The sequence below is a fragment of the Rattus rattus genome, chromosome 4 (assembly GCF_011064425.1).
Source record: "Rattus rattus isolate New Zealand chromosome 4, Rrattus_CSIRO_v1, whole genome shotgun sequence".
Classification (NCBI taxonomy): domain Eukaryota; kingdom Metazoa; phylum Chordata; class Mammalia; order Rodentia; family Muridae; genus Rattus; species Rattus rattus.
In genome coordinates this window covers 131,812,775-131,834,790 of record NC_046157.1, presented here as the reverse complement: position 1 = coordinate 131,834,790, position 22,016 = coordinate 131,812,775, and the positions used below count along the sequence as shown (strand labels likewise).

Genomic DNA, 22,016 nt, shown 5'->3' with positions numbered 1-22,016 from the left:
CTGTGACTTCGTGTGCACCACATCACTGTGTCTCTTGGAACTGGGCACACAGGACACTAATGGGAAAAGGCACTTGATGCATCCAGCTGAGTGCTTTAATCTGTCCCAAGTTTTCAATACATGCCCATCAGAGCTAAACCTTGGGAGGAAGGAGGAGAGTGTTGGGTTTTTCATCTTTCCCCTTTGTTCATTTTAGGGAAGAGTTAAAAAACACTACGTTGTATCTTTGAAGAAGTTGTGGGTGGGTAAGCATTAATGCTGAAAATGCTTTTCCTTTATGGGAGAAGTGGGTTAGCATACAGCACATAGCCTTTTTAGCAATCTCAGGATCTTGTCCTATACTTTGGGTGCAGACTTGGTTCTGTATCCCATCCAAGAATGTCACCCACTTGCTACAGAAAGCCTCAGGCTCTTGGCACCCTAATGAGGACACTGATGTTCTTATCCCAGGCCTTCTGGAAGAGTGTCTCAGTATCTCAGAGTAACAGGACCCAGTGACCATGACCCTTCAGTCTGCAAATGAGGCCTGGCAAGGAAAAGTGACCTAAAGGCCACATCGAGAGGCAGTGACACAGGCAGAGTTCCATTTTCAGGTCATGTGCAGGCGGTGCCAGCCACCAAACAACATTGCATGTCTAGAAAGCTTCCCTAGTCAACAGTCTTATCCAGTCATGGAAAGATAGTTCATTTGTTTTGCAAATTCAAGTTGTCAGAAGCCAACTATCCCTGCTCAAAATGTCAGTGTTTATGAGATTTTCCACTGTGGTCCCTGGGTTTCTCAAGAGCGATGTCTTCACCTCCTGTGTAGGAGGTATCCAAGAGAACCCTCCATCTTAGATTGAGAGGAAGAGAAGGGTTGGGGCGGGGCTCTTTGTTCATGCCCAGACCTAGTTCCAGTCTTTAACGAAAGCCCTCCCTTCTCAGAGCCTTCACCTGGCTGAGCTTCAAGCCTGGTGGATTCAGTTTTTCTGGGAAAGAAACCATTCTTGTCTCACCAGAGATGGAAAAGGGTTGGCTAGCTGCCCTGAGTAGAGTAGATCTGATACTTTCCTAGGGTTTGGGGCGGGGAGACCACATGGTGCCCTCTTTGTATTCTTGTCTGCAGATCCTGTGTCTGTGTTTCCCAAGAATGTTGCCTCAGGTCTCAGCTATTTTCGGTGTATATTTTTCTAATCTTTCTTATCTAGTGGGCTCTGGAAGGAAGCAGAGCTCCCCACACCGTCTTCCCACTGCAGGAATAACCTAGGCTGAGTGTGGTTCTGTGTTTGTTTGTTTGCTCCTTCATGAGATGTTAAGGATCATAGCCTTAAGCACTACAGGAAAGGATGTCTCAGCTCAGATGTACAAGGAGTTGCCATCCGTGAAAATCACACCATAAGCTCAGCCTTCAGAAAAGAAAACAACGACAAAATGAATCATCTCAGGTTTTGTGTTATCACCAAAAATTAACCTCACAGCATGGTCCACGATCATATTTATGAACACGTTTTGAAAATGAAGTGAACCGCAATGCAGTCCAAGGGCAGAAATCAGGCTATTTTTCCTGTGGCTCCCAGCATTCGCAGGTGGGAGCTGCAGGCCTCCCTGTGAGTGTTTGTATTCTCCGACTTACTGAGCAGCAAGGGAAAACTGTCCTTCAAGCGCGTTCACACTGGGAACAAATGTTTGCTAAGACAACGTATGGGGGATGTTGTGGCTGCAACCACATGTTTGCAGTAAAAACATCCAAAGTAAAAAAGAAAACCCCTCAGAATCCTAAGAATTGAAATTAAGTGAATTTGCATGTTTTATTTTGCCAAGAACTAATGTTTTTTCACAAAAAATATAAATACACTAACTTGTCAGTAACTTTTCCCCAACACCTGATATATTTTGCTACCACTACATTAGTCCTGGTGTTCTGACTTGTGTAGTTGTTACCAAAGGGATTCAACTAATTCGACATTCAGAGTTGATGGTTGATTTACATAGCTTTAGGCTATGAAGGATGGGGCCGTAAAATTGTTATATTTGCCTTTCCCCCAGGAGTGAGGGGTTATTGATTGGGTCTTTATTTTGAGGCAACCTCAATTCCACCTTGAACTAACATGATGAGTTTGTCAGTAACATAGACTTCAGTGTAAATCGTTCTGTGTACCTCCTTATTCGGGAGACGTTAGATTCTGGCTTTCTTACAGGCTTGGTTATAAATGGCCTGCCTCTTGGCACAGTTCTTAAGAGTGTCAAAGCTCCATTTGCCATTTCAGCTCCAGCATATCGACCAAATTCTGTGTTCGGCTGATGACTTGCCTTCTAATGAATCCTGGCCATATTATGCATCCTTTTAAAAATATTTATTCATCTTTACTTTATGAATATGAATATTTTTGCCTGTAAGTATATACATTCATCATGTACATGCCTGGTGCCCACAGAGGCCAGAAGAGGGTGTCAGATACCTTGGGACTGGAATTACAGACAGTTGAAAGTGCCAGTGTGGGTGCTGGGGACTGACCCTGCCTCCACCACGAGAGCAGCCAGTGTCCCCAAGCTCTGCGTCATCCCTCCAGCCCCTGTGCTGTCGGTCTGATCCCCTTCCTACCCTAAGTAGTTCTTCATTTCAATGTATGTACATCTTGATTTTGTCTGTACATGCTTGAACAAAAACCAGAGACTAAAAATGGGTTCATGGGCCCCACCACTTGTACATATCTACTCTGGGACAATGTCTCCCAGTTTAGAACCAAGAAAAGCACTTGCTTCATTTGTGTTTTGAGTTTGTTTTCTTGTCCGGACAAACTGATGGTTTAAGAACTATAGAAAAAACGTGGAATGAGTTTTGCAAATTTTCTCTGGAAACCAAACATAAAGCATTTGGGTATACCCAGCAATGGCTATGAGACAAAGACAGGGAGGAGTAAGCAAGATTTTTCTCTCTGTTCTAATCATTACCTACGACGCCTGACTTAAGTAGTCACCCGCACAGTATTGATCCATCTCTCTGGGCTTGTGCACAGGCATCTGTCTCATGATGAGCATCTCCTGCTTTTTAAAGAGTCTTTAGTTTAAATGGTTGGACGTAGTGGTAGAGACCCTCAGCACCTTTTCCCCAGTTCCCTTTCCTGTCACTCAGTCGGAGGGGAAACCATTCTTAATTTCTTCATCTGTGTTGATGATAGGAGCAGCCAGCTGCAGGGTAACTCGGTGCTGGCACACCTGAATTCAGAGCTCGACTCCCCAGACAGTCCAGCTCCTTCTGCAGTCTGGTGGACCAGAGCAGCAGAGAAGGTTAAAGGGTAATGAATTCTTCTAGGTAGCGATAAGAGCTACATTCCAAGTGAATTCACAGCACAAACCCCTGTGTACTGGAGGGGGGGATGGGAAAGTGGGGGAGGGGTAGACACACACAGATACACAAACACAGCCATCGAAGGAGCTTTCCTGGGTGTTCTCAGAGCCACATGTAATTGCAGCTGCTGGCAGGAGGATCTCCATGCTGTGTATGGTTCTTTGGAGCTTGGAGCCTTCTTGTTTTAAGGATTCCCTTCCCTCTAGCTCAGCACTACTGTACAATTATAGCTGGCCCATGTCAGCTCCCTTCCTGATCAAAGGACAGATGATGCTTTCCAAACATCTCCATTCCAGACTTTTCAACCTAGGGGAGCAAAGGAATGAGGATGGAAAAGTCTAGTCTAGAAACCACATCAGAGGACGGTTGTGGAAAAGGAAACTTGGCCCCATTTAAACCTTGCTCAAAGGAGCACAATCACTTCATTGAAATGTGGGGTCTTGATTGCACAGCTCAGGAGGAGGCCCCCTTTCTATGTTCCAGTAGATGATTTTGGTGAATCTTAAAGGCAATGCCACTGCTGTCGCTAATCAAGGGCCAGAACCGACCCACCTCCCCCCCCCTCTCTGTTGCTTGTTATGAAAAAGGGGAAAAAAGCCTAACATTTTAAATGAAGTCACTACCATTATTGCAGAAAGCAAGAACAAATGGAGGTGGGTCCCAGATAGTTTTAGTCCATGTAGCCCTTTTCTATCTTCCGCCCACAGTAGATGTGATGACCCCTTAACTTTTAGACTTTAAAATATAACCATATCACCTCTTAAAGAAGTCTTTCTCTGTTTAGCTTCTTCCCTGGTGTAAACAGGATGGGATGGGGTGGGGGACAGGTGTTTGTCCTTCAGACCAGTGCCCATTGCCCTTGAGGACTAAACACACAACTGGCTGTATTGAACAAGGACTATTGTACTGAATAATAGTTCTGAAGTAGAAATAGTGACTATTATTGAGGGGCTGCTTTTGTGAGGGGCACATTTCACGAGGCCTGTGATAAAGATACTGAGTCCATCCATATTCCCCTAGCATGTCCAAGTACGTACACTTTCTTGGTGTCAGTGAGGCTTAAATGAAATTAAACATTTACCTAGGGAGTTTGTTTTGAAAGCAGTTGCTTCAGAAAGGCGTTTTGGAGCTGACCTAAGTTTAACTAATCATGTGCAATTATTTGCCTATGTCCATAATTTTGACAGCGTGACTCATTAGCTCAGACCTTGCTTTCCATCTTGGCTAAAGCCAAGAGTTTCTGTGCAAGCTCTATCATCAGTGGGAAAGTATGTTGGGGGTGCTCGCTTTGTACAGTGGGGTGACTTTGGCCTTTGCCTACATTCCTTGATGGACAATTACAATCGCTGGTGAAGAACTGGGAGAGGCTTCGTCCAACCTCCTTACGACTTCACTCTTGTAACTCACAGGCCACCGCCAGAACTGAGACCGATTACTGCCAAGGGTTCTTGTTGTTGTTCTGCCCTCCCATTGGATGACAGTTTGTGGGAAATGCACGAAGCTTTTGTTCCTGACTGCATTTTAAAGTACTGTCTGGGTATACACAGGAAAATATTTCCAATTCAAGAGAAAACAGCCATGAGTGTGTTCGTTCTTTGCTTGTAACTGAACAAACCAACTTCCAGGAACAAAGGTGCACCTTTGACGTCTAGCCGGGCTTGTGTTTCGTAGCTAAACATGACATTTAGGAAATGTCAGCTGTGAGTGACTTTTTAAAGAATGGTTGTAAAGTCTGGCTGGATATTCCTACAATCTCAGATTTACAAGAACTTGACAAACAAGTTTCCAGTCTACATAATAAAAGGCCGCCCCTCCTCCTTCTCCCGGGCTGGTAAACCCTTTCATCTCCCTGTGGCAGCCCTCCACTGTCAGCCCTTGAGTTCTGTGAAAACTCTTGTGAGGAAAGTCGGCCTTTCTTGGAAAGCCATGGATTCTAAGGTTAGGAGAGCTGTGGAAAGTAGACATAGTTAAAGGGTGACCCAGAAATAGGACCAGGTATAGATTACCAGGGTCTCTTGTCCTAACATGTTGTGATTCTTTTGGACTTAAAATTAACTTTCTATAAAAACCAGGTGTTTGTGAAAGAGAAAAAGAGAAAAAAAATCCCCTTTCATTGAGGCGTTTTCATTGAGGTGTTCACACGCATTGGGTCATGCTAATGACCACACTTACACACACAGACACATGCCTGACCACATATCGGTGCATAGGTTCGGCAGTTTACATGTTCATTGTTTGGAAAGATTTCTACATGGGCATTTGGTCTTTGGAGCTACTTCACAAAGGATGAAACCAGTGCTCAGAGAACTTGAAATATTCGAGTTGCTAAAAACAAGCCTGGAGCTCCGGCTTTAGATTCTGAGCTGTGTGCTGCTCCCGTTCTGCACTGCATCGTGCAGCCATTGCCTCTTTAAACAGAGAAGCAAATGCACTTGCACATGACTGGCAAACAGAATATAACTCAGAGAATCTCAAGCCGTCCCCAATTCTAATGTTTGGCTATTTTACAAGACCCTTGTATATGGAAGGTTGAAAATTAGACTAATCTTGGGCAGAGTTCTTTCTTTATTTCTAGTTCTTTAGACTGATCTTTTTGTCTGTACCTATACAACACACTAAAACTTGTCTATTAAGACTTTTCACCTTAGGGGTGGGGAGATTGCTCAGTGGTTAGGGGTACTTGCTGTGCAAGCACAGGGAGCTGGATTTGAGTCCCAGGCACCCACTTAAAAGCTGAACCTAGTTGTCAGTGCCCGTGAATCCAGGGTGGGACTGTGGTGGTAGGAAGACTGGCACTGGTGGGTGGCGGGAGCTCCCTGGCTACCCAGCCTAGCCAAACCAGTAAGCTTCAGGGGTTGGGACACTGACTCGGGGATGAGCTGGCAAGTCCCTTTATGGTCTCTGCAAGTGTGTGCATGGGAATGCTACCCACATACATGTGGACACACATTCACTGCACACATACATGTCACACACACACACACACACACACACACACACACACGCAAGTGTTCCTGTTTTATATTCCTATTTACAGACTGACTTAAGCCCACACTGACTGTATTTATGCCTGTGATTTTGAATGACTCACCCAGTATATTCTTGGTAAGTGAGCATTTTTATCTATGTTTTATTGGAATTCCATACCAGAAAGCAAAGCTCATTAAATGTCTGCATGTGGTAGCCTTTCTGATGGAAGTCTCTGTAGCATAGTTCTGAACGTGAGAACACACAGCAGAGCCCACTGTGCACGCACGTTGCATAGGTCTGATGGAGGAGTAGTGATGTCATTACACACTGACCTGCAGACAGAGAGAACAATGGGAACATCAGAGCAGATGAACTAGCTAGCGCCATATCCTGAGATAGAAAATCCTCACATTTTCCATAAATCTAGAAGTAAAAATGGTTTCCAAAAAAAAAAGTGTTAAGAATTACACATTTTTAGCTTATAAAGAGGGAAAAAACAAGCAGTCACTAACATTACCTATTTTCCCTCCCAAAGAATAGAAAGTTTCCATTCTCCAAGGCTATGATGTCATGCTCTGAGTGAGGATAAAGCAAAGGAAATGGAATTATTATAAATGAATGATAAATTTGTTATCAACTGACTTAGGAAATAAAAATCTGAAGACGGCTTGATAAAGGACTTACGAAGCCTTAATAATCGTGGAATTATCGTTGTCTAGGATGCAGAAGAGTTTTGTTAGGATAAAAACTATTGCAACATATCTATCTTCACAAATGTCCAATTTCATGAGTTTTGTCTAATTCTGGTTTGGGCTTTTCTCAGCCCTGTACTTATCCGTCTGATCTGCCTCTCTGGAGAGATCCTTGCAGCCCAAATGGTGCTTCTTAACAGTAGCAATAGAACCAAGGTGTGGGTTCTGCTGTAGTCTGTCACTTTCCTGGCTGACTAAGAGAGCTACTGAGAAGCAAAGCCATACCCACCATCACTAAAAGCTGCCCTGCCACTTGAACATTGGCAGGAGTTTGGAGGTTCAGACCCTCAGCTCCGCCTGTCACTGTCCTTGGAGACAAGCAGGAGTTACAAAGATCAATGATTTCTCCCTTGGGGCAGGGGGGAGGAGTAGTGAAAAGAAAGCAATTATACATGCCATGTGATTTTTGTTATTCTTGTCGAATGCCCACTTTCTTAGCTGAAACAAGATTTGCAAAGATAACCCAGGACTGAATTCCTCTCTCCATGCTTCAGTTCTTCCTGGCTAGGCGTTAAAGCACAGTTGTGTTTTATGTGGCGAGAACAAAGAAAAAGCTATTCTCATTTCATATGTACTGAATACAGCAACTAGGTTTAGATCAGTTTACATGTAAGTAGACCGTCGGAACGCGCTGTGTGAAACGGCGCGGGGGTTTGAAGTCTCCGTTTATTTTAGAGCATGGGTGTACGTTTCCGCGAGTATTGGAGATGTTCTCCTGAGAGATGACAAGGCTAATCCATTCGTAGCTGAAGGCACCCAAACACAGTTGCTTAACTGCTGACACAGAAACAATCCTGCCCTCATGTGGAGCAGGGTGGCTGTCATTTGCCAAGCACTCCTGCGACACTAGTGTCCTGAGAGCCCCGTGAACCAACTAAGTGAACGAATGGTATGGTCTGGATTAAATCCCGTCTGCCTCACAGTGAAGCGGCAGTGATGGCCAGCAGACCCGACTGTGGGTGTATTTTCTGAAGAACTCTACTTGGAAAGTAGGCTTTGGTCACATGCAGACCATTTGCAGAAGAAGTCGTAGAAGAATCTAGCACACAGCGTTTGAAAGCCGAAGTGTACCGGCCCAGGCCCATCATGTAACTGTGTACACAATCAGCCTGTCCATGGAAAGGCCTGGGTTTCCTTAGCTGCAGCACTGTTACCATCTGACCCTCTCAGGCCAGCTCATTTCCACCCAGTCAACTTACCCCACAGATAAACCTCAAAACTGAAAGTACAGAAGGTCACATACAGGAAAACCCTGACTGAACTGGCTCACAAATTTCCTCCTGGTCTTTGTCTGGTAGGTGACTAGAATATTTGCTTACACTCAGAAACCCAGCACAGACTCACAGCACACACGCAGAGGGAATGCCCCCTCCAGGCAGAACAGCATTGACATTGCTTCTTCCAGCAAACCTTGAAGACGTGTCCCATCTCCTGTGTTAGAGACTTGGTCTTTGGACAGTAGAGCAAACTCCAAGCTTTTAAGGAGAAGCAATGGAACGCCAGCTCATATTGAGATTACTTATCATAGAAAACCAGGATAGAAACTTCCAGAAACCACTTGGGTTGTGATTTTGGCCAAGGGTAGCATGGTCTGGCATCTGAAACAGCCTCTCCCTTCATGGCCGACCCTTGTGTTCCGTTAGCGGATTCCATTTCCATGCTGTTTCACTTGCTGCTTTATCCAGTAGACTTCTGAGCCACTCTAATCAAAGGCAAACCTTTCTCTCCACAGTGCATATTGATCTCCATCTGATCTTTATAAAATATTGACATGATTTTGCTTTTAACTTTAAATGTCCAGTGAATCCCCACTGTCCTATAGCAAACCGAACCAAGACTTCTCGGTTTCAGTTTCACCCTACAGGATGGAGCTCCTGCTCCTCCCAGAGAGCTCCTCCCAGAGAGCTCCTGCTCTCTCCCAGTCACTGACTCTGGTGCCTGCTCTTCTCCAGCATGTTAGTGACCTTGGCAGTGTGATGGAAGCCAGGCTCTATCCCATCTCTGTTCATAAGTCTTCTCCTGAACAAGGTGTTTCAAAATGAGTCTCGACTGGGCCCTCCCCCTTTCCTTCAGTCTCTGTAAGCCCCACCCAGTCAGCTGTTATTAACTCAGCTCCCACTGAGGTGGGAGCTGCTTGACAGTGCACAGGGATGGGCTCATGGCATGGCATGGCCTGGTGCCCCTTCGGTGCCCCTCTGGACTCCCCTAATCCTTCGGAAGTTCCTCTCTTAGCTTCTACAGCGCATTTACAGTCTGGACCAGTGGCCTCCGGGAGAGAGTAAGGAAACCAGTGGGCTGCCACTGCAATGCACTGACATGTTCCAATTTCTATTTGAATAATCCTATAAAGTATAAGACATGTTCATACTGAAATACATGTTTGACATTTATAAATGTACATAGTGGGTCCTCCATTCTGTGGGTTTAACCAGCTGTGGATCAAACGTACCCAGAAATAAAGAGCCTGCTGAAATCGTATACATTTCTTTTTCTTTTGATCTTATTCTCTAAATAATACAGTGTAATAATTTTCTACATAGCATTTATGTTTGTTAGGTAGTATAGTTAATCTAGATGATTTAATGTATATCAAAAACTCAATATCTTATATGCAAATGCCATATCATTTTATATAAGGATTAAGAATTCATGGATTTTGGTGTCCTGGGATGACTAACTCACTGTTACTGAATGTACTGGAATGTACTGAATGATTCTCTCTCTCTCTCTCTCTCTCTCTCTCTCTCTCTCTCTCTCTCTCTGTGTGTGTGTGTGTGTGTGTGTGTGTGTGTGTGTGTGTGTATATTCCATGTGCAAGCAATGTAGTTAGTGGAGTGAATGATCAAAAACTGCAGAGCCTCAGTGTCAGAACAATTTTATTGGAGTTTCAGGGAGTCCCACCCCCATCCACTAATCAGAAATTATTTAGCAATATACCATGGTGTTCCATACAGTGTTGAATTGGAGAAATCAGGCAAAAGGACACTAAACTCCTGGTTTTTACACTTAGAAGATGCTTTTCTAGAAGCTTCAGAGCAACCCTGTTCCTAAAGTTCCTTCCCAGAGGGAGACCTAAGCAACCTCTATTCCCCCTTAAGTCCCAAGAAACCAAAGCATGAATCTATTTAAGCTCTTGCAGGGGAACTGATGAGTTTACTGAATGAACTTCCTTACAAAGCATAGATGAGGGGTTCCTCGCAGGATTGTAGATGCACCTCTCCTAAAAGGCCACACCTACAAAGCCCATTGGGGAGGCCTTCCCAGTAGAAACATATGAATGGAGTCTTCTCCCTAATCTTTTGCAGCCTACGTACTGTAGCCTTTCCCCCAGATCCTGTTGTTAAGGGTTAAGGTCAACCAGATGTGAACAGTTGGCAAGCCCAGGTGAGATATTCTCTTACAAGGAAGTTCTGCTTTGTCAAAACTGTCTAAGACAGTGGCAGTTGCTTGCTTTAGAGAACGGTCACGCACAACACGGAGCCAGGAAGATTTGCAAATACCTTACCCTTGCATTGGGCAGATGAGTCATGGACAAAGAGGGCAGTCACACCCCCTTTTCTACTTCTTTTGTCCATAACCAGGTTCAGAGCCTCTACCCCCAAACCTACTTTAAGGCCACGAACAAGTGAGGCAGGCTTTGCTGACAAAGCAAGAGGAGATTTAGTGGAGCGCGGCTGCTTTATCTTTTCAAACACACATGTGAATTAAGTGGGAGAAATGGGTAGCGGGAGCTCAGCAGTGTCCCGGTGATGTGCTTTCTTTCCTAGTAAGTAATCCTGCACTGCTTAACTTTTATTGCGTTCTAATACTGTTTTCTGGAGTTTCAAATATATCTGCTCCAAACCAATGACACTATTTCTCTTCTCAAAAGAATTAATGAGATGTACAAAGACCCAGTGTTAGAACCAACAGACTTGTGTTCAGTGAAGATGTATCCATTCTGAAGCCTGAGACTCCTGTTATTTGGTGTGTGTGTGTGTGTGTGTGTGTGTGTGTGTGTGTGTGTGTGTGTGTGCGCGCACGCGCGCGTGCACGCACATGAACACATGTATGCATGCCCATGCATACCTCTACCTATATGTGTGTCTGTCTTTAACATGGCATAGCTGTTCGTCATATCTGAACACACATTCTGAAGCCCCTCCCTAGCTCCACCCACCTGCCCGTGTATTCACATCTAGACACAAATGTGTACATCCTGTCCCCAATATTTCACTCTTCAGACCCTGGCACAGTGTAGAATTGACATGGTCACATGAAACCTTGTTTCTAGTTGCTGAGAATCCAAAGCAGATGCAGTGGGGGAAAGAGGAACTGGGATAAGAGAAGGAGGGTGATGGGGTGAGGAAAGAAGATGTTGGAATCACATTTTAAAACAAGAAGCCCAGGCCCCTGCATGAAAAAGCTTTCCAGAGGTTACCTGCCCTTGCAGGGAAGAGCTCTACTATTGTGGAAAATGAAAATCCATCCAGTTGAAAATATCTCCAGAGAAAGACCCAACAGTTGAAGTGATAGAATAAGGGATCAAAGAACTCTTACCCAACTCACTCAGTTTTGCACTGTTTCCTTTCCACTGTGGAAGAGGTGGTTTACCGCCACATTTTATCTGTTCAGGACCCAGCAAGCCAGCCGTCTGTCATCACATGACTGTTTGGGATACGCATTTCTCTTTATTGTCTCTGATTTCCGCACCCTGCTTTCATGGTAGAAATTAAACACAGGGACTACTTGATGTTTTCCCTGGGTCTCTGTTTATTATCTCAATGATTCAGCTTTTCCAAAGACTCTAATGGTGATTCAAAAATCAGTTCCCTGCCTCTCCATATAATCTCTTCAGCGTGCAGGGATGTGTGTATACTGACATTGAAGGCATCCAGCCTTAGCCAAAGATTCATGGATGCTGGACATCCAGAGAAGGTGGTGTGGGAAATTTTGGAGGTAAATATTGCTTGGGAAATTGATTTAGTTGCTATAGCAGAAGATCAGAGAAACAGAAACCTTGGTCTGAAAACAAGTGAGTCTGTCTCTCTATAGTGTAATGGCCCAGGCGCTCTGATGGGGAAAGCCCTGTGACCAGGGGTCTCAGACTTACATTTTTGTCAGCTGCTGCCCTCACTTTCTGGCTTCCATTTCAAGACCTCGCCTCACATCACTCCAGGGGAGGACCTAAAGAGAGTGGGATGCCCTACAGCCCTGCAGATCACCTCTGCTCTTATTCCCTTGGCCATCACATGCTGCCTGCCCTGTGGGCTTGCATGGAGACTGGGAACTATGGCTTTGACCTGGGTGATGCCTTCTAGTTGTTGATAAGCACAAGATTCTATTCCACCCAGAAAAAGAAAGAGGGATAGAGAGAGTGGGGGTGGGGAGGAAAGCTGACATTGGAAGCCTGGGTCTCTGCATTGAAGGCAAGAATAGATGTTGGGACAACAGTTTACTCTGCCTCCAGCTTTGCTGGGCTGGGCTGTGAAGCATGTTTTGACCCTGAGTTCAGCGAAGGGACTTAAAAACAGAACAGAAAACGCCTTAGGATCTAGAGTAGGAGAAAAATCTTCCTATGTAGTAGGAACTTGGTATTGCAAATTTGTGTGTCTCGGGTCTCCACACTTGTGACAAGATAATCTCTTTCCCACGAGAGAGAGAGAGAGAGAGAGAGAGAGCACTCTGGGGGGCTAGATTAGTCTACCTGCAGAGTGCTTGAGTGCAAGAGCGAGAATCAAATTCAAGCCCCAGCACCTGCATGTGGAAAGCCAGTGAAGGCAGCACGTGCTTATAAGCACAGTGATGAGGATGGAGACAGGACTCCTGAGGCTTACTGGCCAGCCAGCCCAACCTCACTAGTGAGCCCCAGGTCCTAGCAAGAGACCCTGTGTGGGCCTAGATTTTCAAAACCTACTTTTAATGATGGCTCTTAAATGCTTTAACTCCATTTCTAGTCCACCACCCACCAGAGGTAAAGGAAAGGAAAGGTTATAAAGGTATAAGGGAAGTGGGCCTGCTTAGAAATAGTTCTTTGGAGCAAGTCCAATCTGTGTTGTCAGGATCTATACCAGCAGTCAAGACAGCAAGCATGTCGGCAGCAGCGCCATGACCCAGCAGAAACAGCCAGGCCTCAGCTGAATTGGCACGAGTCAATAGAGCAACCAGGACCAGGTGGGACACCTGAAGTCCTCTGCTATGCCTCTCTCAATGAAGTGAAGATTAGTGAAGATGAAGACACTAGACTAACGGAGTGTTGCAAAGCTAGCCATGCAAGCCCCTGTCACTCACTGTCTACTTATACTCCCTCCAAGTATCACTTGTCCTCCTGTGGGTCCTTGCTCACCCAAACACAATTTGAGTCTGTCTTAGCAAAAGCCAAACACCACCAGAAGTCTTTTGGTGCATTTCTTTCTATGAGGTCATGACCTTAAAGGGATGGCAAGGCGTACCAGTACCATCCAGTGTTGTCCACCGACTGTTGGCTTATATTTATTTCCTCCTTTTTTTTTTAATCTTTATTAACTTGAGTATTTCTTATTTGCATTTCGATTGTTATTCCCCTTCCCCGTTTCCAGGCCAACATCCCCCTAACCCCTCCCCCTCCCCTTCTATATGGGCTTCCCCTCCCCATCCTCCCCCCATTACCACCCTCTCCCCAACAATCACGTGCACGGAGGGTTCAGTCTTGGCAGGACCAAGGGCTTCCCCTTCCACTGGTGCTCTTACTAGGATATTCATTGCTACCTATGAGGTCAGAGTCCAGGGTCAGTCCATGTATAGTCTTTGGGGAGTGGCTTAGTCCCTGGAAGCTCTGGTTGCTTGGCATTGTTGTTCATATGGGGTCTCGAGCCGCATCCTTTCACCCATTCTGCTTCAGGTAAACATTCCTTTGCATGTCTGCTCCAACAAAATGTTATCTGACACACCTGACTTTCCAAAGAACCCATACGTTTCCACTCCAACCCTGTCGTGAGCCAAGAAACCAAAAAAGGATGGCTCCTGAGAAATGATCCCTGAGGTTGGCATCCACATTGGCACACAGGCATGCGCATGTGCACACACATGGCAGTGGGGAGGGGTGGGGGCATTCCCACAGGTACCTATGGCTACCGTACAGTCTGTGATTCCAGGCCACACTGACCTTGCTGTTTACATCCTCCTCTGAGTCTAGGCTCCACCCTCATGAAAGGGACGGTAAAGTAGCCTTGAGGCCCATCATGATCACAATTAAGCTTTCAGTGCTGGTGAATGAAAAACTTGTGGAAAAACAAAACAAACAAAAAACTATGCTACTGCTGCTCACACCATATTGTAAAATGTGCTTCTCTTTAAGGAATGTCTGCTGTAGGAAAATAACCATAAAAAGACGCTCTGCTTCCTCCAGTGCTGTAGAAACTCCATCTGGGACCTGCGTTTGTTTACTTGATTAGCCAAGAGCTTTCCCTTGTTAATGTCCACATTCATCACCTTCAGTTATCTTTCTGTTTCTCATCTCATCCAGACAAGACCAACCTGGATTTTGACAGTCAGGCTGATTTTTATCTATTTAAGCTGGTGGAAGCAAAAAATCTGATTTTGCCCCTTACTTCCGTTATTAGGAAAAGCAATAAAAGCAGGATGTAATTGGATCAAGGATATCTATGATTTTAGCTAGAAACGAAAAGTTAATATATAGCCTCCACCCTGGGATCGGGTTAATTTCAGAACCTAAGAGGTATTAGATCACATGTACAAGTGTGATTCTGACCTGGTCATTTGCTTGACGCCCAAATGCTAGCATTTTGAACACCGTAGAAATAATCTAATGATGGCTGCTCACAGGAGTGGAGTGGTTAATACAGACCTTTTCTTCCCCAGGTCCTGTGGTCAGAGCTGAAGGCCCCGCTGCAAGTACATGGCTGGAACACAGGAAACCGGAGCTTCAACGAGCAAGTAAACAACCTCCACTCACTTTGGTGTGCCATTCCATTCAGACGGATTGTGTGTTCCGAACGAGAGTGATAAAAACTGTTGGGGAGTAGAAAAATCAGCAACTGTGATAAGGTTGGAGAGAGGCAGTCAGAGATGCGATGTGTTGCTGGGTTTGGAAGGAGAAGGAGAGATGGAGGCACAGGCGAACGGCAGTAGCCAGGTGGTGTCTGTCAGAGTGCAGGAAAGCTAAGGTCCCTTCGGGAAGGAACCATGTGCTTCTGGCTGTTAGAACTGAGAGGTGTTTTTGCACCAAGTTCATCCTGACTTGTTGCAGCTTCCCTAGGGAATGCACATACCCAGTTCTCTGTGCGGCCCTGGGCATCCAGACTGATGCATGTCACCTGTGTGTTGTGGACACTAGGGAGAGTCGCTCACAGAAGTGCTGGCGGAGAGAATAAGTTGTTTTGTGGGCACGGTCTGAACCTGAGCGCACTTAGCCCACCTCTGGGTTCCTGGTTGTGACCTTGACACTTGAAAGGGACTTTGCAGACCTCTCCTTGGATTTGTCTTCTGTTGATGTTGTGATTCAGTTCCCAGAATACATTTTTTCTGGAAAGTTCCTTCTGATGTCTCCCGTGTACTTTTGTAGACCCATTCTCAAAGCAATTGTCCTTTCCCATTGGAGGAGTGTCTGGCAATGTGTCGGGGTGTGTGGAGAGGTTGAGGAGGCAGCAGAGGTGAGAAGAATTAGTCTCTAAGAACCCGGGTAAGGGAGTGGAGTTCCCCTGAGCTGGGGTGGGGGTGGAGGGCTGCCTTTCCAGAGCAGTAGTTACTGAGCCAAGACCTGGCTACATAGGAAGAATAAACTTTGTGAATTGGAAGCATTTCTCAGCCATTGACTTACCTGTGGCCAGTGATGTCTTTGGAGCAGCACCTGAGGCAAAGGAACTGAAGGTCACAGTGCTGTGTCCACTGAGTCACATCTATACAATGTACCATCAGGGAAAGAAGCCAGTGCTACAGGCTTTCTACTGCCCTAATGCTAATACCGTGTGAGTTTCCATGCCACCTTCTAACATTCAAAGCAATGTGAAACAGTGGGAGATAGGACTTCACCTATCTGCAGCCAAAAATAAGGGCTCTCGGAAGATGGTACTGCTGCAAGCCAGGCTAGAACTGCTGTACAAGTGTAGTGTTGCTGCTGGCCAACAGCCAACTAAACCTTTTAGTTTAAAGACGGGTGTTAAACCATCCTCCGTGCACTGGACTCTGTGAGCTCAGAACTGTCTAGACTATACAGTGATAAGGGCTGATAGAGTTTTCATATGGGATCCAGAACAAAGAGAAACCTTATTGGCTAACTTGTCCCTTTTCCTCTGTCACCATATCCCATTCACTGGCAAAGTCAAGGCCCAGCTCAGATGTAACGGCCACTTGGAGGCTCTCCTTGGCCTCTTAGGCTCCATTCTCTCTGCACTTCCACCCAGAGTGCTCTGAAAAGCATTGTGCTTCCTCCGCAGTGGCTTACCCCAGGGTTCTGTACCCTGCCTGGTAATCCGCAGCGCCATTCCCTGAGGTCTGTACCGCGCTCATTTTTCTTCATCTAGTGCTTAGCACAGGCTTACCTGGGGGACATGCTTAGTAAACTCTCCCTGAATGAGTAAATCAGGAACAGAAGATTCAGACTCAGATCCGGGCTCTGTTACTTGCCCACCATCTCACCATGTGATTTTTTTAATAGCTTCCTTAACTGAGACACTTGGGGTCCAAGTTTTCTCATTTGAAAAATGAAAAGTTTGAGAAGGGCCAAAACTTCTTTTCAGGAAATACTGAAATGCTGATGTCATAAATAAAATATGAAATGCTAATGTAGCTCATTACCTGCCCCACACTCCTAAGTCAGAGGTTGTCTCCTACAAACTGTAAATTGGGAGCATTGTTGCAGGTTTCATTCCTCCAACATGAATTGAAGTCTTTCCGTCCACCCACTCAAACCCACTGATGGTCAGCAGACTCACCTATTTATGTTTTCATTATTCCGTCCTCGGCCCACAACACGACTCTCCTTCCTACAAGATACTCTCTACACTTCTAACAGGCGGCCCTGAGCAAAGGCCCGTCTGCTTCGTCCTCTTTTTGTCTGAAGGTTTATCTTTATTATTAATTTTTCTCAAAGCGAGCTAATGAGAGCTTAGCTACACTAAGATTGCATTGGTAACGTAAGTGATTAACTGTGGAAGAGTCGCTGTGGAGATAGAAGGGAGAGCGCCTACTGTTCGCTTGACAGTCCTGAGCGTGAGAGCGTCAGCTGTAAACAGCCCCAGCAGCTCACAGTGGTGTCTGCTAACTCTGTGTAGAGGAGTCTGTCAGCCGAAAAGACGGGATTTGAATTTCACATTTTAGAGCTTGTTCTCTCCGGTAGCCCTAAAGATATTACCCTAGGAACCAGAACCTTATCATGTTCTAGGTGCTTCTCACTAGTAAATTAAACACTTAGCTGTTTCATTAATACTTTACATATAATTAATTAAAGAGGTGATTGTCCAAGATTCTTAAAAGGTGGGATTAATTTGTCTTAAAATTTCCCCTGTATTTTATGTCAATTGTGACAAATTAAAGATTCAAAAATAAACTAAAATTATTCTTTCATTTTTTTTGAAACATGCTGTCACTATGCTGTGCAGGCTGGCCTTGAACTCCTGGACTCAGGTGTTCCGTTTGCTGCAGCCTCCTGGGTAGCTGTAAATGCACTCAGGCACACACTGCCACCATAAGCTACCTTCCTGCAAAATCTCAGTATTTTTGAAATAATAATATTGGGAGGTAAAAGAGTAGTGCTCCAAATAAACTCTCTACAAATGACACTTAGTTTATATTTGGTTAAACGTTCTATTGCCTCATGCAGAATATCTTTTATCTTTGGACGAAACTCTGTGGGCACAACTATTGTGCTGATGTGAGGTGCGTTGGGGGCCCCCTCCCCCGTTACTTCGTGATAAGCTGCTGGTTGAGCAGTAGTCACAATGCTGTCTGACCCTGCTGACTCAGCAAAGCACACTTCCGGGTCGAAGACCGTGACCCCGAGCGGACAGAGCATATTCTGTTAACAGCGCATCCAAGGAAACGGTGAAGACAAATGGATTTATTGTTTTTCTGCAATCAAATCACAGCCAATAAAAAGTGATTTGATGACTCAGGTACTTGGTGGAAAACCCTTGATGAAGAGCTGTACCAAAGGAGAGCTTGGCTTTATCTTTATCTCATGTTGAAAGCAAACGGTAGTGTCCTGGGGAGGAGTGCTTGCGTCTGGTAAATTACTAAAAGTAGGTTAAGGAAATTAAGAAAGTAATGTTCATATGTATGCCCTGGTCCTCAAAGAAATCCCTTTCTTTCCTTTTTCCTTATTTTATATTAGTTTACTTCATTTTGAGACAGGTCTCCTGTAGCTCAGGTTTGCACTAAGCTCTAAGGAATGGAGGCCGCCCTGAACTCCTAGGTCTTGTCGCACGTAGGTGCGAGGATAGCAGGGGATAGGATGCCTGGCTGCTAATTCCCCTTTTTATGCTGCTATAGAAATGTAGAGTTGGAGCTCCAATCCTACAAGGTGATAGAAGCAGCAATGATAGACAGAATTTATTACAAATTTGGCTGTATTCTTTCAAAATGTTACTTAGCTCAGTTATCCAATAAATGATTTTTAATTGATGGGGGTGATGAGGATGTGAGTTAGGGATAAATAATGTGCCTGCTTGCTCTTGCCTTCTGGCTCCAGCTCTGTCCTCTTGCCCCTTCCTCCTCTCTCCCGGTTCCCTCCCCCTCCCCTCCCTCTCCACATGCTCATGGCGGCCTCTGCCTCTCTACTCCTCTGCTCTGACCTCTCTCCCTGCCTTTCTCTGTCCCTACTACCCTCTCCACTCCACTCCCCATGCCCTAAGTAAACTCTATTCTATACTAAAAAATAAAATAAAATAAGGAATAATGAGCTCCTTTTTCCATTAGCTCTGATTTTTAGATTTGCTATACTTGGTTTGATATTTGAAATACATAGCAAAACTATTGCCATTATGAAAACATCAAGAAACCTGCATTTAAGTAATCTCCATTGAAATACAAGGTCAGTTAATGGTATTTATCTTTTGTTGAGACACGTCTGCTCCTAATAGCTCCCCTTTGGTTGATTCAAAGAAGAAATTGAACATCTCCACCTCCAGGTAAGGTGATGTATTGTGGCGAGACAGCCACTAGGCAAGAATTGCCTCAGTTCATCTACAGACTAATTCTGTCCAAAAAACAGAACATTACAGAATAATTGACTGATAATTTCTGCCGAGCCAGAGTGATCAGCCCTTCGAAATTCTGTGTTTCAAAAGTCCGTCAGATGATCCTAGGCCAGAAGGCTGAAGACTTGCTCTCATGTGTTGCTGACAGGGGACTGTGAGAGTAGAAAATTGTCTTTATAACCTGTCTCAGTTCTAGAAGCCATGTTAGGCTTCCTATATTTACAGATATATTGGCCATCCGATTTCTGACGGGGTTGAAGACTGATTATAGTCTCATAGCCTACCCAGGCTGTTTAACTTAAAGAATACATATTTAATCAGATAGTTATCAGATAGTATATAAGCTAACCAGGATGTAACATGGATTTTAAGCCTTCCTTAAGCTGGAATAGATAACTCAATGTTCTGTTTAACTGATAAAATGTTGGACTGGGTGTTAGGTATATTTTATATTCTTCAATTACAAAATGATAATAGTTGTGCTCAGCTTATATTTGAGAGAAATTTTTTTATTTAGACAGAGAGGGTGAAGTATAGGTTGATGTCATTATGCAGGTGAAGGCAGACAAGTTAGACCAAGGCCATGATTGGACGGTAAAAAAATAAAAAAAATAAGGCGGGGACAAAGCTTTTATAAGGCAGGAGAGAAGGGGGGGAAAAGAGTCAAGAAAAAGAATCAAACGAGGAAGGATGACCCAGATCTGGGTGGTCCTGAATTGCCAAGGTAGCTGGGATGAATTTCTATAGGCAAATTTATCTTATCTAGCTGGGCAGTTTATATCTTTATCAAATGGTTGTAAGTGTATTGTGTGGATGTATTGTGGATTGAGAATTTAACATATAAATCTGATTGTTGGGTTACAGTTTGTTGAGTCTTGATTTCACTGGGGAGTTGGGAGTTTATACTTTAACTACCAGGGGGCAGTTGCTGGGAGTTTGAGCAGAGTCTGTGGCAGGGAGCTGCGATAGGCCAACCCATGCTGGACTTCTAGACCCCAGATTTTACCGGGTCGCTGGAACCAGAGAGTTCGCAGCTAGCAGAGAGCCGCCGGGACAGATACTAACCTGAGATAAATTTGCACTAGTTCCAATGGCCTATGCAGCCAGAACTAGCGAGGGAGCAAGACCGCGAGGGTACCCGTGGGAACCGGTTCCATCAATTTTTTCTTCTTACCGCATCAGTAGAGTTTATAATAGACCAATGAGAAGGCACTGGACAAGTGCAGTGGGTCGTTCACAAAGACCAGCCATTCACACCTGCCTCAGAAAGGTGAGGACCCAGAAGCAAGGGACACAGACTTGTTGAAGTAAAAAGGAAGAAGAGATGACCACGCAGGACTGCCTTTCATGCTTAGTAAACACTTCATAAGGGGCTTTGAGTGAATAAACGAACTTTAGACTCTTGGGAAGTATCAAGCATAGGAGAATTTACCTTTTGATACAGCATACAAAAATGGCACCTGGGTAATAAGTCAGAGTAATGAAAGACTTAAGCTACTTGGACACCTACTCCAGGACTTATTCCTGTTTAAATGAAAACACGGTCCAGATACCAATTTGCCTCTCTGACATTTTCATCTCTAGGAAAGGAGAAGAAATGGAGGGAACTGCTATTTGGATCTAATTTTAACCAAGAAGAGATTGGCTGGTAGAGGAAGTTTTATCCATTTATTCAATAAATATGTATTGGATGCCTGGCAGTCAGTTTAACTTCTAGCTTTTGTGATAACCATGAAGTAGCTGATGGATACAGCCAAGTGTTTCAGAGAGACAGGAGATGGGTACTTAGAACTCGAGAGGCTAAAAGAAAAATAGAAACTTGGCACCTAATATTCAGATTAGACCCTTCTGTACTGCCCAAAACTTCCTTAAACCTTGCCCTGACAAATCCAGAGTTTGGCAGCCCACAATCGCCCTTGTTCTCATGCTGTTGACTGTGGAACTTTAAGCTTCAAACAGCAACACTGTATCTGTTACCAGTTTGTTGCTCCTTGACCACTACAACAGAAAATGCACCCTAAACCCTTAAGTTAAATGGGTATAAAACCAATCAGGAAACAGCAATGAGCCTTCGATGTTGTAAGCATGAAGTCTGTTCCCAGTCATCAGAGATGATTCATACTCTCACACCAGTGTGCACACTAAAAGTCTAGCACCCTGGGATTCTTTGAATGAGCAGAATTCAAACTATGATCACTTAAAAAAGAGGACGAGAGATGGATGCAAATGGCACCGTCGTATTAACTCAAAACCCAAGTGAGCCTTTAAAGAAGTGTACAAGGTAAGGCAAGTAGGTACCACAGACAGCAGATTCCCTCAGAATACTGTGAGGGAGCCGGTATGCCAAGCTATGTAAGACATTCTAAAACAACAATACAAATTTAAAAACCTGGCGGGGGACTAACTAATCTAGCAGGAAATGAAGTTGACAAAATAAGTCAGATACAGGAAATGGAATGCAGGTGACATCGTTACTGTTTTGGTCGGAACTGGAATTCAGTTTCTGTCATTGTACTGACTAGTTTTGTGTGTCAACTTGACACAAGCTGGAGTTATCGCAGAAAAAGGAGCTTCAGTTGTGGAAATGCCTCCATGAGACCCAGCTGTAAGGCATTTTCTCAACTCGTGATCAAGAGGGGAAGGACCCAGCCCATTGTGGGTGGTGCCGTCCCTGGGCTGGTGGTCTTGGATTCTGTAAGAAAGCAAGCTGAGCAAGCCAGGGGGAGCAAGCCAGTAAGTAACATCCCTCCATGGCCTCTGTGTCAGCTCCTGCTTCCTGACCTGCTTGAGTTC

General features: G+C 44.7%; 1 long non-coding RNA gene across 1 annotated transcript in view; it reads left to right on the top strand.

The window, feature by feature from the left end:
- Positions 1 to 14,916, top strand: part of LOC116899400 — a 56,864-nt gene extending 41,948 nt beyond the window's left edge. Inside the window, exon 3 of the long non-coding RNA XR_004387728.1 lies at positions 14,890 to 14,916. This is a non-coding gene — a long non-coding RNA (uncharacterized LOC116899400). The remainder of the gene's footprint in view (positions 1 to 14,889) is intronic.
- Positions 14,917 to 22,016: the final 7,100 nt, after the last annotated feature.